Below are 17,443 nucleotides of genomic sequence, written 5' to 3'. Positions count from 1 at the left end.
GACTATTATTGTATGTCGTAGTTCTATGGCAAAATATTTATAAACAGGTAATCAATATAAAAAAAACTCAGACTTTGGGTTAACAAAAGTACATTGGTACTTAATACCATTACGAAATACCACTTTATTTTTATTACTAGACCTTAGTTGCAGTACTGGACTACAGGATGGGTAGTTTTAATTAAAAAAAAAAAAAAAAAATATTCAGTAGCTTGAAAAGCAAATTACAGTAGCTGCACTGGTGTCTCTTTTTAAGTGAGAAGACACTTGTGCTAAGAGAACACCGCTCTTCCACGCGGTTAGTTTACAATAAGTATACATTTTTTACAAAAATTACAAAATATGACTTATTACAAAAAAATTACAAATGCTAGCATTAATATAACTATTAACTACTCCTTATATTATATTAATATAAATTTAATGTGGTATAGGGTACTTAATATAAAAGAGATGTGTGCGTGTGTGTGTGTGTTTGTGTATGTATGTGTGTGTGTGTGTGTGTGTGTGTGTGTGTGTGTGTGTGTGTGTGTGTGTGTGTGTGTGTGCGTGTGTGTGTGTGAGCGCGCGCGTGTGTGTGTGTGCTTATATATACTTATTTTGAATTAGGTTTTCTATATCGTTGTAGGTTTTAGTTTTGGAAAGGCGACCTCAACCTTTCCAAAAGTTATTAAAAGAAGATAAAGCCATTGCGCGAGGGTCAAAGTTTTACATCAATAAAAAAAAACTGTTATAAGTAGTTTAGTTAATTTAATTGTAGTACCTATGGTTCTGGTCAGAGTCTGCCCTTGAAAATAGTCTAGTTTTGTTGTTATTTTTTTACGCCATTTGCCTTTCAAAACACGTAACAATTCAATATTAAAACTACAATCTGGCATTATTTCCCTTAATAAAGGCGTTTCGGAAGGAGACTCCAGTTAAATATTATGTTATATCAAGAATATTGTCTTAGCCGGGTCTTCCTAATCTAATTCAGTAATGAAATGACTTGGTCACACACATTTAACGCAGGGTAGTTACTACGATTTGTTGTTTTAGGATCCCTCATCTATATTTTGTATGCCGATGACGACGAATGTTTGCTTTCCACTATCGTCTACTTAACACATTCAATACCACTAAGTGCTACGGGTTACGCTCGTAGCGCGTAGCCACGGTTTCGTCGTATGTAGCGCGTAGTCGCTACGAACAGTGTACCCGACAGTCGGGTTCTTGGTGTTGAATGTGTTAAGGATAACTCACACTACACACTACACGGTAGGTATAGACTCACACTAGATCGGGCCGGGCCGGAGCTTCCGGCGCTTCGTTTGCTATGGAAAGCACCACGTGATCATAGAAAATAACATGTCGGACGCCTCGGCCCGGGCACGGCCCGGTCTAGCGTGAGTCATCCTTTATACAACGTTCAAGCTCGGAACCACTTTATTTAGGGCCTTCGTCAACTAACACACAGGTTTAAAGATTGCTATATCATAATTAATTTTTTAATACAGTTGCTCACAAAGTGCTACTTTACGTAGCTGTTTAGCGTGCGGAAAGTTGGTTATGTCGAACTAGTGCTTTTTACTTTTCCAATTTTTTTAAATTTATACTTGTTCCAATTCACGACTACTTATTGATGAGTGTTAATATTAGTTTCCTTTAAACGTCGTAATCAGCATAAAAACCTACTGTTAATGTAAGAATATGAAAAATATACATATTTCATATTTTAATACTTACCTCTTCATCATTATAACACGTTTATTTTTTAATATTGAATATTGAAAATTCCGTTCTTAATAAGGTGTCTGAATGGAACGGAATAGCTGCCAAACGCCCATAGATATAATATACTTAAAGACGACGTCTAAGCGAGCTGTCACTGTTACCACTTTTGTTTAGTGTACGATTAACAATGTTTTACTTATTTTTTCGCAACTGTATTAAAAAACGTCGTTCGATACACGTGCGGAAATGTCATTCTTCACTCGTCCCGAGTCTTCCCACTCGCCTGCGGCTCGTGGCAAGATATCTCGGTACTCGTGAAGTAATGACATACCTTCCGCACTAGCATCGAAATGTACTATTACAGTATATATGGTACTACTTTACCGCCCTAGGGCAGGATTATGGACAATACGTGCCTATGTCAAAAATTTAAAAGGCCATAATAATATGTACTGTAAAACCTTGTACAATACAAGTGCGAAAAGGTAATTCGCACTTTTACTATTACAGTAAGTACATATGGTGCTACTTTACCGCACTAGTGCGATAATTAGCACATTACGTAACTGTCGAAAATGCGGTCGTGTTTTAATTTATCGCCACTCGTTGCGGATTCCCTATTTTTCGTACTAATTTAGGAATGTACTATTATTTATTTATTTTCGTCGTTAAGACAGACTGACTCAGATTACAATTACTTATACTATTTTAATAAGTTGGTATTTTTTATCAAATTCTTATTCATATACTTGTAGAAATACCTACAGCTTAAAAATAAAACCCTTTCCTTTCAGTGTACCTAACTTGAAATGACATTAACTTATGAAAACCAACTTTCTTCAGGACTTTTCAAATCAACTGCAGATAACAAGCATTTGAGATCTCCACTTCAAAGTCAGCAATTTGTTCTGAGAAAGACTTTATGCTTCTTAGTATATTTTAATAACCAGACATAGAAGTTTTTGTCGCATAAAAGAGTTGAGAAAATGAAACATCGATAAATCTATTATCGATAAGTCATAGATTAATATTTAAAATATCTTCTACTTGCTGCAGCAGATGAGTTACCTAGACATTTCAATAATGCAAATAAATTACAAAGCGCTACATAATTTCTTTATTACATATATGTAATACTTAAAAATTGAAACGTAAACTGTAATATACAGTGCCGAAAATATATCAAAAGATAAGAAGATATCGAAATGTTGTGTATTTCGCGGCAGTTATCTTCTTATAAGTAATGAATATCTAAGTACAAAACGTTAAGGTAACATCGATAACAGACATGTCGATATTTCATTTTGTGAATTACTTTATTTTGCCACAAAAAGCTCTATGTCTGTTAATAACTAAAGATTAACTTACTTTTAAGCGTAAATATATTTTAATCTTCAAGTAAACTGTCACTACCAGAAAAAGGATTACTCTTGTTTGTTGTTCATTCTTAGCTCTTACCAAATTCAACGATTAACCGATTTTCTGCTTTAAAATTCTGAAAGCTTAAATTAGTATTATCAAAACATGCTGTATTGAAAACATTTCCTCGTTCGTCACATTCAAGAACCGAATCAGTGATTACGTGAGAATGTAAATAAGTGACAACTGCAACAATCTAACAATATCCATAATAAAAATATTATTATTCTGACGGTTTGGGTAGGTATGTACATATACTGATAAATAAGTAACTATTAGGAGTAGGTAAGTTGGGTGAATAAATTTATATTTCGCGACTCATTCTTTAAGAATCAGAAATTTAAAGCGCGGTCTTGCTAATAGCCATGGTTTTTTTTATATGTATTGCTCGTTGAGCACCTCACTAGCACCAAAATATGTATAAGCATGATGTACGGACTAATGCTGTCAAATTAAAATCAAATTAACTTCAATTAGTTAATTCGAATCCGTCTCCTTATACAAGTGCCCATATAAATCATGTTTATAAACAACGTTCAAATCAAGCGTGTTTCCCCTAAGCGTGTATTTCCAGATTCGATCACGGCTTGTTGACGAGATCAGCACGTTGATTTGAACTTTGTTTGTAAATAAACGTTTAAAAGCAATTATTTGCTACAGCTCGTATATCTTACGGAAGTCTTTTGAATCATTCCAAAGTAGCTTTTCGAGTTAAAGGCTCAAGCGTGATACTCGAACTTTAAAGATCGGCTCTTAATTTCAAAAAGGTACTTAATTATTGTAGTACAAGTTGTGACTGGCCATATGCCTATTACGTAATATTAAGCTCATTTATCAATATGAAACTTACATTTTAGCGGAGAAGGAAAGTTTCCGGGAGCTTCCTTGCCGGTCGTGCGTTTACGTTCCTGATTTTCATTGAAATCTCTAAAAATGGGAACTCGAAGCACTTGATTTCATAGTCTAATCTTTATCACATGTATCCACGTTTAAAATAATTGCTAAATAACTTAGTAAAAACAAAAGAATAACAAGAATTTGCTTAGGAAAACAAATATTGTAAGGTTATTTACGTTGACTTTGACAGGTATGGGCAAGGAGCCATTTAGGTATCGTTTTAAACCGTAAAATTCAAAAAGCATGAGGTAGTTAAAAGGTTACGATAATTAAATAACTAATCTCTTTTATATGTTTAGAAAACATTATTATAAAGGTAAACATGAAATACTTCAGTATGAACGCAATATTTGGAATCATAAAGGGAAAAATGTTAACTCAAACGTACTTTGGTTGTGCATGCGATTACGTAAATACGATTTAAAACTACCCTCATCAGCATTTTATTATTAAAATATGGATCTTAACATGTAGGACATAAGGGTTATGTAGATGGCTCAGATTGAGAGCATCATGGTTAATCAAGAGTAAACCTTAAAGTATGAGGAATAGGGACTACATGCGGAAACATGTCATGAGTCGGTATTAAACGGTTCTATTAAATTATCAAACCGAAAATAAGCTTTAAGTCAAGTATGTAAGACTTATACTTTGATAGAGCGAGTGGGTATATTATGGGATGATGGGGTGTCGTCACCGCTGTCATTTTTGTCCTTGCCGAGGTCAAAAGTGACAGCACTGCCGACATTTTTGGCCTTGCCAGGGTCGGAAGTGACAGCACTGACGACAGGGTGAATGACCGAGGACAATGGGATGTCGGCACTAACGTCAAAAGTGACAGCACTGACGACATGGGTAATAGTATAAAAGAACTGATGGGGCCGGTCGCAAGTTAGTCTTTTACTGGCGTCCGGACCGACAACTGACTTTGGTTTTAATATAGTACGCGGAGATCATTGGTGGGGGATGGGAATATTCTGTCCAATTTTTTCTGAGTCGCTGGGTCTTTTCGAGATTAAGACGCAAGTCCCAAATCTCATAAGATAGCACTCGGAATTGTGTCTTTGTTTTGGCATAGCGGAAATATGTGTTTCCGTTATGATGAAACTTAGGCATCTTTGGTTAGAGTGTGCCCATTTTACCAATGATTTTCTAAAGGAGATTTTCAATAGAAATGTAGTTGTTTGGAAAGTGCTTTCTTGTCCTAAATCTGAAAACTCCTAATTTTTATTTGATTCAAAACCAAATCAGTGCCTAGACATATAGTTTAGTCTAGCCTTTCATCCGCTATCCTAACGGTGACAAACAGCGGATGGAAGGAGGTCTAACTTGTTCCAAGATGAGGGTTGTCTTGGGGTCTGCTTTATATCAACATAGCAGACTTAAAACGTCTCCCTCCCTAGCTTTTCGATGTCCAACTGTAGATGAATAGCAAGGACGTCACGTGCGCGTCATCCGGGGTAACCTGGGCTTGCTTGAAATCTACAGTATTCGAAGGCTTTGTATTTTAAATATATTTATTTATACCAATTATATACACAATAGGGACCTATCCTATCCATGTTGCATCCCTGCCTTTGTGCAAAACGCCATGGAGGGGGGCAATAACTCGAGTTGATAGGTTGCAATCTCGGAGTCACTCGCCGAATGCTTAGCTTATATCTAATAGGGACACACTTGCGTATATTCCAAAGTACCAGGGTCGATGGTAAGTACGAACTGTGCTTTGGTTATACTAAAGTAGGGACAGAGGATAGGGTTAATAGGGTAGAATCGCACACTATTACTAGGGAATTAGGGTTTCTTTAGAGATTTAGGGTCTAAGATTGAAACGGTTGATATTTTTTCCTCGTTTAAAATCTTCGAATATGGTTTCTTCATTATAAAATTATGTGGAGTTATCTGTTACTGCTAATGAACTTATAATTTATCTGGGTAAAAGAGTATTCTCTATCTTATTTTAATTTTATCTATTAAAATTCTGGTCGTCTGGAGTAGAGATGAAGTACTGAGTAACATAATCCGGTTTCCAAGGTATTTATAAAACAAATTCTAAAATATCAAATTGAGTTGCTAGGAAACGCAGTCTATTCTGAGATGGAATATCAAAGATTAGCTGTTTTAGGGAACCTTTGGCAAGACAAGAGTAAACCAGAGGATACTTTGAGTGGAATAATACTCATTTTGATATTCATAATTCGTTTTCAGTTTCATAGTAAATTTAGTCTTCGTTTATACTACTAAGAGACCAGAAATGCAGGTTATATTCTAGTTTGGGGAATGGAAATGGGATTAATATCCCTTAGCTTTTGAATGTATAAAAGATTAATTTTGATGACTGATGAATATTTGGCACTTCTTTTCATAGTCATCTAGATACGCATAGGTTCCGAAGTGTTGGTAAAAGCCCGTCTGGCTAACAAGTTAGGGTAGGTGTTCCGACTAACCTTGTTGACTGGACTAGGAGCCCCCAGTCCTGCATCGAACGTGTGAGTAGCATCTTCGCAAGAAGCTGGTAGTTAATTATAATCTTGAAAGGATAGGGAGTAAATGGGCTTATCCCAGGAATGCTACTCATATGTTATCCCGGAGGCTTAACAGGTGTGGCAGGTTTTTACCAACAAATTTTTTAAACTCATTTTATCAAGAATATATTACTTTCTTAATATATACTGCATTACCATACCATTCTAATATTTTTAGCTATACCATTCATATTTTACCTTAGAATACGTTGAATATGCTGCGACAATAACTTAATAAAATATTCCAGAAAATTTTCTTTAATAACATAATAAAAATCATTCTCAGTAATAACATCTCTATTTTATGAACTAGGTAATAATAAAATAAAACAGAGTCCAAAATTTAGCTAGTATTCATTAAAGAACTTAGGTTTCTGCGGTACATTTCGAGGGGTCCTAACTCTAGACTAGACGATCACGTGGCCAAATTTTCTGGAGATAATTTTCAGTAAGGAGGGGTAGAGCTTTAGTTTAAGTGTTATTAAGGGAGGAAGTTACAAAGTATTGTACGTAGTAAGGTGCACTGCAAGTGGAATATCTTATTCTATACAGATAAACTTGGCCCAAGCAGCGATTTGGCTGGCTGATATGATGATGATGATGATGATAAAGCAGCAATTGTCTTTTTCGTACTCTTTGTTTTGATTTACGAACATTGATGGCTCATATCAATATCTAGTTGAATAGCAAATTTTCAATAAGTTCGGTGTTCTACTAATATCTTCAAAATATTATCACAGTTTACCTGCACCCCCACAAAACTCAACTTGCACCCCCACAAGTAAATCATTAAGAATATGCGGCCAAGAGCCATCTCAATTCCCTTTCCCGCAATCTACAATCTCATCTTACCTCACCATCTCCCCGTGCCGAATCAGGAATACTCGATAACCCCCAAATTATCCTGAAAGTGTACTTAACAAATTGAACAAGATCGCCGGCGTAGCTTCACGTCGATATGTTTAATGATCCGAGCGGAATTCCACTTGAATTTACAACTTTTGTTCGCCGAAAAGTTTGCCAAATTCTAGTAAATGCGATAATGGTAGCCGAGTTTCAATCGCGTTTACGAATACCAGCTCGTACCAATGTGTTCGTTTTACGTATACAGTACCAATTTGTTTAATACTAAATGCTTACAAAAATATAGCACATATCTAGTTATTGGAAAATGTATTCATCCGCAGCAAGATTTAGGTATATCCCATCGTTCTGACTATGAAATTGCAATTGCAGCCCAGTCAAATCCCTTCACATGAATGCGATTGAAGTTAGCATATTAGCCATAACTTTAGCTAAATAGGTACTATCCCCCACTACGCAAAACCCACATTGGAATGTGAGTTTAAAGTTTCAGATAACATTACTTTAAAATAACGATAAAATTAAATACTTACCACTTATTTTCGCCTCTATTATTTTACCAACTTCGTAAACTATCATCTGAAACCTACAATTTTCCATTCCGTTCTGGGTAGTCGTTATAGTTAATATTTAATAAGGGAATAGTCAAGTTAAACATGAGTCCCTTGGAATTATGGGTCCCTCAAGGTGGTTTTTGGAGATATTTGATTTTATAACGACCTCGTCCAAGCTGAAGTTAATCAAAATAGTTCATTCTCCACAATTAACTCAAGTGACAAAGGTTATCGACAGTTTTCTCCGTTTTACACCAAATCGTGCCGAAGTTTCAATGAGATCAGTAAATACAGAGTCTCAAAACTTTTCTATCTCACGGTAACCCATAGACTCACAATTCAATTTGATTGTGTATTCAAGCTTCGAATGCTTAGACGACCTCATAAAACGGCTCTTAAAGCCGCATAGAATTTGCTAGAATATCTGAATAAACCAGGCACAATCAGGCCGCGAATGGTGAATAATTCCCTCATTTCGTGCTTCAGCTTTTATTATTGCTCTGCGTTGTCTGTTGGGATTTTAAACGATTTCTAAAAGACAAGTTGTAATTGATTTCAGCCATCGTAGCAGAGAATATGGGATCATGGACTTAATTTTAAATCATGTCGGTTATATCCCGGTTTCCATTTCCATATACTTAAAAGATAATTTACTCTTAGATTGAACCTTATTAATTGGTTTATTATTCTACTTCCCGAGATTCCGTGTTTACACACCAAGTTAATACGCATGGTAAAAAAACAATGTTATTAATAAATAAAAACTGGTCATAACAACCAAACAAAATGCTACATTCACGAATACTCTTTAATTGAATTTCTTATCCAATATTTTGTATTCTGGAAATAGACAGTCATTAGGTACCATTAATTTAACATTGCCCACTATCGCTGATTACATATCAACATCAAATAAAACAATTATTACAGCCCCCGAACCGCGTAATTATACCTCGTATACGCGTACCTCAAAATAATTACATACCTCATAAAGGTCACCTCACACGGCCCCTCAAGCACGGTCACCGTGACTTACGGCCGAGTGTTAATAACCCGGCTCTTGGGTGACAAACTATGAGCGTGCTTGGGCCGAGGGCGTCATTAGGTGGAGTGTGCCAACGCTAATTGGGACCTCCTATGGAAGCGCCAAGTCTAGGTCATTGAAGGTGTTTAGATAATTATTCTGGACTGTTTTGTGGTCTTGAGTTGGTCGATTTTAGGTCATTGTTCTGAGGAATTATTCTTCGATTCGATCCGAATCTTCTATCGAAATCATGTTAAAAATCTCTGTTAAACAATTATCGTAATTAGAATTTCCACGGGGTTTTGTGAAAAACAAGGGCCAAACATTATTTTGTTACAAATAATGAATGTTTCCATTAAAGAAGGTGATTATATGTTTTTGATTATATAAGTCAATAACGATTTTACTGTTGTTATTTCGATTCTCGTTAATTTAATATCTATAACTTTAAATGAGTGTATGTAGTTATTACCGGTGTATATGCTTGGCTCCTGTCAAACACTATTTATAGTACCTTAATTAGTTCATATTTCAGTACAAAACTTTATTTTAAGTTAAATTTAGTTAGTTTGTAGTTAGTTTTTCGATGTAAGTGTATGGACCAAGGTCTGAAATAAATGATTTTATTTATTTATTTAAATCGGTAGGTCTGTAGGTAAACGTGTAACTGCCGACTACTTCAAATATTTCTAAAATAGGGTGCACATTATTCCCTCTGTAGAAAATTTAATCAAAAGTACTATAATATATGTCGGTTTGAACATCTGTCCCTAAGAACAAAGGATGAGATTTAGTGAGGCTGAAATCTGTCCCCATTGTTGTGGTATATTTTTCACTAAGAGTGTAGTAAGCAAAGAAAGCCTTATTAATAGCAGGCTTATGCGACTAATCTTATACTTCCGTTGGCTCGTTGGTATGCTCAAGTGACGGTAAGTTGGGAACGAGATCTAACTTCAGTCAAGTATGCGGTAACTTGGACAAGTTGGAACATGTTCGTTAGATACCTATAGGTATTAGGTGCGCGAAAGATATATACTTAGTCTGAACATTTGATTTGGTTTTGGTGAGTGCAAATGTGCCTTTTGATTTATCTTAAATATTTATTTTATCAGTAAAAATTATGATAATATTGTTTTTTTGGTTACACTCTATATAGAAATGAGTAAGACAAGATAGGTACTTCAATAACTGTTTGTCTTTGCACAAATATTTGGTGTAAGGGAGATCCTTTGACTGCTAACTTCGATTCACAATCAAATAAACTGAACGCTCCGTGAAACAGCATTGATTATTAGCGGACGGAAACATTTAATTAACAACAGTGGTATTCCTTGATTTCCATTCCGTATCTGGAGCGAACAATTCAATGCATCTAGGCTTGTATACCACTATAAACTTTCATGAATATGAATATATAAATTTGTCTTATTTTTAAGTAGGTACTTAAGAGGCCGTTATCGATTTTAGTCGCAAAAATGTAATCGATCTTATTTTTAAATTTCGTAAAGTTTGGACTGCTAAAAATGATAAATTTGTATTACACATATCCTGTACTCGAACTTTTGTACACTACGTTTTTGTTATTATGACTTTGAAGTAGTGTAAATGAAAGTTAGACGAAATCAATTTTCTCCAGAAATTACTTCAAAACAAGTGACAATTTCTTTGAAACTCGACATAATTTCAACGTAATTTTGATACTTAAACAATCGACAACATTTCCTGAAACTGTTTTTATACATCATTTAGTATAAGTACCACACCATCATTTACTACCATAATTTTTTGATGAATTTTTAAAAACTGCTCGCGACCTTATTATTAAAAGCCAAGATGAGAAGACGTGCTAATAGAAACCAATACTTGCTATTTAGATATTACGTAACAAAAAGTGTACAATTTCAACGACCAAATCCATCAATTTCACATTTCTGCTCTAAAATCGATAACGGCCTCTTAAGATATTTTTAGTAGAATATTTTACAATTATGCAGGTAGATTAGGTCGGTATAAAGGTTGACTCACGCTAGACCGGGCCGGGGCCGAGCCGGAGCTTCAGGTGCATCGTTTTCTATGGAAACCGCCACGTGATCACCGAGCAGCCGTAATAGAAAATGACATGTCGAACGCCTCGGCCCGGGCACGGCCCGATATAGCGTGAGTCATCCTTAAACTGAATGTAGAGAAATATAAATTCCTTCTTATTTCAAATGGATATGAAACAGTACCACTTTTGTTAGTTGCATTAATCAACATTGGATTTTTATTATTCAGTTCTAGACGACTGGTAGGCTCAAGGTGCCTAGAAAACTTCGACGGTTGATAAATGCCCTATGAGAAATTACGCTAAGAATTTAAACCACTTGGTACTATTTTACTTATAATATTCGATACATTTATTACCCGGGAAATCTTTCCGTATACCCTAGTATTTATTTTTTACATTTAGATAGATTCTGCTGACTGCAAAACCTGTAAACTATGTCACAGAAAAATCGTTTCTTAAAAATATAAGTAGCGCGCAGTCGATGGCATATTTTTAAAATTCAATAGCGTCGCCTTGAGATTTCCATACATCTGAACAAACAACCGGATTTGAAGATTTGAAATGAGTTTAAATCGGAAAATAACTGAACTGCATTGTGCCACAGATATTGCAATCGTTTTAGGATTCAGATTGAGAAATTACCCTGCGGCGCTCAAAGCGGGGTAAAGTCAAATAAAGTACCTACCTTGTAACTGTATAGGTTTTCAACAAACGGCCTTCAGATAGGTAGTTTCGAAAAAAGTATTTAAACATACGCACTCATTAATTTAACGTTTTCTTAAATGTTATTTACTGACTTAAATACACAAAAACTAATTATCATTTTTGCTTGTCACTTATGTAATATGTCCAACAAAAATGATATTGATATAAGTATGTATAGCTCATTCAATTTAAAACATATTATAATAACCTAGATAGCAAATAATAAGGTAAGTATTTACTTAAATTACTAATAATTTAATATTGGACTTTCGAATACTCATAAACATTATTACATACCCATCGCTAAACATAAACATTAAACGTGGTGCAAACAAATTAATTTGCCAACACTCAAATTATGCAAACTATTTCCATTTGGAAATTATGGTAAATTATCCCAAACAACTTTCGGTGAAAACTCCATTTCAGAGTTAAATAGAATTCAGCCAACTGTGGTTGATAGTGTAATACGAAATTAAACGAATAATTACAAAGTTAAAATGTTTTGCAGATAACAGATAGTTTTGTATGGACCAATTTTTTTTTGAAAAAGCTTGTGCAGGAAAATCTGTACCTAATAAAAATATTGGCAACTAGCTTCATTGTATTTTATGTTACGCTGACATTTTCTTTAATAAACTATCATTTAAACCTTGTATGTTATATTTTTTAACACTGTCGTTTAGTCAATGAAAACAGGTTTTGAAAATATTCGGTATTTTGGTTTTTCTTGATACATCTCTCAAAACTCATTTACCTACTAGTTATTTTAAATTATTTTAATCTTACTGACGGAAGAAATTAGGTGTTGCTAATATTATTATTATTTCAAACCCGACGCCACCATTTTCAATTAAAATTAAGCCTTGTAGGCAGAGCTTCATTAAAAAAACTCCCTTAAAACCTTCAGGCTCCACCGCTAAAACTTAACCACTAACCAGGCTTCCGAGTAATATTAAAATCTGGGATAATGAGATGGAGTTTTCGCCTTTTCGTTTCATTCAAATGTGGAGCGGGGAGGTTATGAATCGGAGTGGAATTTCATTACGACATTTTGCCCGAGCGTCGGTCTTTATCGATGACATAAAAGGGCATTTGGCTTTGCTTACGGTGCTTACCGTACTTTATTAGTTTGAAAAAGTCTACTTTATAATTAGGAGCTTAATGGCTTCTTCTTGTTCTAAGACCACCTGTCTTGTAAACAGAGATGTGACTTATTTGAAATACTTGTATTTAAAATGCAAATACAAAATGCAAAATACCTATTTTGTATTTTGTATTTAAATACCCTTTGAAGAAAACTATTTTGTATTCTATTTGAAATAGTTTTTGGGACCTATTTTCTATTTTCAAAATACAAAATACTTTATAGTAGGTAGGTAATGTAGGTAGGAGTTACAATCTCTTCTTATGTTACAATCCTGGCAACTCTCTCATTCTTTTAACGTGGAACTGTTGAATCTGTTTAGTAACGTCGCACATGACCACAAGCGTAGCGAGTGGTTAAAAAAGTGGAATCTTGAGTGTTGCGACGCTTTCAAGGCACGAGAGGAGAACAAATTTTTCTGCCCTGGTGAAACACAAACGAGACGTTTTCATCACACTAACGAGAGGCATTATACTAGCTGTAAAACATTACGAATAAATGCTTTATAAGTTGGCCGTTAAAAACCATCATCCATACCTCTACATTAAAATTTGGCTGTTAAAAACCATCATCCATTCCTACATCCTACCGGTTAATATGAGCAAACAACTAGAAATTTGCACTTTAGATTGAGGATTGATTTCAAAGAATAAAGAGAGTCTTTTCAACTCAGAAATTCCGAGTAATACTTTTTAATTTAGACTAGGTATTCACTACTCAGAGTACCTTTTATCGCAAGGTATTTGTATTTTTAAAAAGTATTTTGAAAATACCTATTTCGTATTTTGTATTTAAATACAAATTCAAAAACTATTTTGTATTTTGCATTTGAAATTGTATTATCAAGGAAGTATTTGTATTTTGTATTTAAATACTTTTTATAAAGTATTTTTCACATCTCTGCTTGTAAAGTTTTGCCGTTAAATTCGCCATTTTTATGGTGCAAAAGGATTTATGTCTTTTTATGCAGGCTATTTTGCTACGTATACGAACTCAAGCTAGTATCATCATTTACATTATAAATAGGTACTAACACTAAACATTTAGTAAGAAGAGTATCAATGCACAATGAAATTTATTTAATTTTTGTAATGACTTTTTTACAGGCGTATTCTGATTTAATTAATAGGTTATGAACTAGATTTGTATTAGTTATGGATCTATGTAATTCATAATCTGGTATTAAAATAAAATACACCTATAAAAAATTTAAGACGAATCGTGTGTGTTAATTATAATTTCGTAATATTTAATAAGTATAATACTTTTAGGTATTTATTTTCCGAATAAGGGACGAACATACAAATAGTAAAAAAATGTTATTTCTTCTTCCCTATTCGTTAAAGAGCGCAAACTTTCAACCAGAAAATACTAACAAACTGGTTCGAAGTTCTGAAGAAAACACACCCAGTGCAAACTTCACTAGTTACTTGGTTTTTGCGCGTAATTTCCGACTGACCTGTCCCTAATAAGTTTTCTTTTTATTAAATATGGACTCTAAAACAACATTCCTGACATTTTTATCCTTAACTAAGAACGTAATTGCGTATATCTTTAATTCATCGCATGGCGAAACATTTTATACGGAAAAACAAAAGATGATATTTTTTTAATATACATAATAGGTTTTCCTTCACCGAAAAGCAAGTGGTAAATATCAAATGATATTTCGTACTTAAGTGCCGAAAAACTCATTGGTACGAGCCAGGATTTGAACCCGCGACCTCCGGATTGATCCTGATTTTCGGTAAAGGAAAACATCGTGAGGAAACCTGCATACATCCGCAAAGAAATTCAAAGGTGTATGTGAAGTCCCTAACCCGCATTGGGCCAGCGTGGGGACTATAGCCCAAGCCCTCTTGCGAGTGAGAGGAGGCCTGTGCCCAGCAGTGGGACGCATATAGGCTGAATTATTATTATTATTTTATTATTACATAATAGGTATGAAAAAGGTGTCTATTAAGGCATATACTAAAAACTTTTATAATATGTAGCCGTATCAAAACTACGCGTTGTGTTGCGAACTATCTGAACTCTATCTGAAGTGAAGCGTGTGGATTACTCGTTGACAATGTTTTAGTATAAATTGGGAAGTTAAGTTTATAAAGTAAACACTCACTTGACCTGTTTTTATTGGTAATAGTACTAATAGTAATACAAATACTCGTCCCTGTAATACATCAACAACTATACAATTTCGAAATTGGAGAACCTGTTGATGCAAATTTCGTAGCTCATTGATCACAAAGCAATTTGTGTAATTACTGGAAATTCAATTACTAGTATAGGAGCTAGAGTCACATAAATACAAATAGTTATAGTAAGTGTATACTTAAATATAATACACTGGGTACTTATTTATACTTATTGTAACATTTGTAACAACCATTATAACCTAAGACTTTATACTTCATTAAAGATGCGTCCCGCTATAACCCATTAGTTGCCATTAGTGAGTAGGCTATAATTTAACACCTGTACGGATATGATGGTCGTTCTTGTCTACGTGACAGCGTGATAAAACGGTGTCCGTCACTTTCTAACCCACGGTGTTAAAAAGTGACAGTTATTTTATCACAGAGATAAAGCCATCCATAATACGCCTGCAGCTCAATTCATCGACGAGACAATTTTATTAAATCTACCAAAATGTCGATAGGCTTACTCGTTGGTTTCGGAAAATTCCCAAACACATCGATCACGGGCGACGGGAAAATCCGCGTGTCTGGCTAACGACCGAACGAGATGACATTCGAAAATACGGTCAAGTCAGGGAAGCTATTATATAACAGGGTATGTTTAATATCGGTAACGATTATTATTTTAAATCGTCACAGTTATTTAAGTTTCGCGGTTGGCGTCGTTCATAAATAGGTACTTGCCTTTATAATATTATACGTAAGGCCTGCCGAAGTTGGAATGAAAATTGCACAAATATGCTGCTGACGCGCCCTATTTAAATCATAAAATAGATACAGGTTACATTTGCTTACATCAGTATGAAATAATCGGCCAAGAGCATGTCGGGTCATGCTCAGTGTGGGTGGGTTTCGTAGTTACTATTCTGTTAAAATTGGCCAAACGGGGCTATTAGTAAGTATCATGTGCACATTACAAGCATGGGAGTACCTTTGCAGCGCTTTGTGCGTCTTTTTAAGTTTTTACTAAGAATAGAAGATTTATTGCAATAACTCAAAAACTAATGGACCTATCATGTTTGCTATAGTCTTCATTGTAAGTATTTATTAAGCTTTTTTGACGACTTTTTCATATTTTTTGACCCATGGTTCAAAAGTTTGTTTCTTTCGGAGCGATTATTTCCGAAAATATTCGTTTTGAAAGACCTAGCTAACGATAACCCACACTATTGGTACAAAGCAAGAAAAATATTACAAAAAAAACATTTTGTATCGGAGGTAACCCTAAAAACATATTTTTTGTAGTTTTTAAGTATTTTACCGTTCTGTTGCAATGTATGATTTATGTCATCGTCATCATCATCTCAGCCATAAAACGTCCACTGCTGAACATAATTATGCCTCCCCCTTGGACCTCCATACGTACCGGTTGGAAGCGACCCGCATCCAGCGTCTTCCGGCGACCTTAACAAGGTCGTCTGTCCATCTTGTGGATGGACGTCCTACGCTGCGCTTGCTAGTCCGTGGTCTCCACTCGAGCACTTTTCGATGATTTATGTATCCAATTTGCAGCTTTCTAGCACTAACAATCACGGAGCAAAGACTCGGACAGACAGACATGGCGAAACTATAAGCCTAAGTAGTTGTACTTTTACTTTGACCAGTCAAATAGGCTACCATAATCAATATAAGCTGCGCATACCTGACTCAAGTTAATTAATTTATTGAAGGTACTTAAGGAAATCTTACTGGGTGCAAAATACTTGCAATAATTATAGTATTTAACACTAATAGCCAATTATATTTACAAAAAAATCTTGCATGTTGAACTGCCTGATTTTATGAATACGTCAATATATATTTCATTTGAAAATAAACCCTTTTCTTATAGTAGTAAAGTCTAATTTCGTACCTTTAGCTTAAAGATAGCTGTTATGAAAATATTTTCCATTTCCACAGGTTGAAATCCTACACCCAGGATTTCAACCTGCAGTGTTCTTATTAATTAAAAATAATGAATCTGTCCTAACGAGAACAGTGGAATTACAATATTTACAATGCAGCTAACACTTTGCATATAAGCCAAACTTCATAATTTTGATTAACTCAATTTACACTATATTATATAGATTAGTACCTAATATATACTGAAATGAAAACAGGTCACTGTGTATAGAAAATGACTCCTTTAATTGCTCTGAATTGTAGTTATACTTATCACTTACTAATAGCTGTGTAAGACTGTATAAAATATATCGTAGATTGAACCGTTTTGTGGAATTACATACCGCCAACCGGGGGAAATAGGGATGGCGGGGATGAATGGGGATAAAACCTAGAATAAAATTTACCTAATAATTTTTAAAAAACTAGCCCCACAAAACGGATTTAATATGATATAATTTGTGTG

The 17,443-nt window shown here is 34.6% G+C and overlaps 1 long non-coding RNA gene across 1 annotated transcript; it reads right to left on the bottom strand.

Annotated features, from left to right (window-relative positions):
- Positions 1-13,105: 13,105 nt before the first annotated feature.
- On the bottom strand, positions 13,106-13,800 carry LOC134791066 (uncharacterized). Its single transcript, XR_010144249.1, has 2 exons — positions 13,478-13,800; positions 13,106-13,432 (listed from the first exon to the last, which is right to left on the bottom strand). It is a non-coding gene; the product is annotated as an uncharacterized LOC134791066 (long non-coding RNA).
- Between the last annotated feature and the right edge of the window lie 3,643 nt (positions 13,801-17,443).

This window comes from Cydia splendana, chromosome 5 (genome assembly GCF_910591565.1).
Source record: "Cydia splendana chromosome 5, ilCydSple1.2, whole genome shotgun sequence".
Classification (NCBI taxonomy): domain Eukaryota; kingdom Metazoa; phylum Arthropoda; class Insecta; order Lepidoptera; family Tortricidae; genus Cydia; species Cydia splendana.
This window is presented reverse-complemented; position numbering and strand designations above follow the sequence as displayed.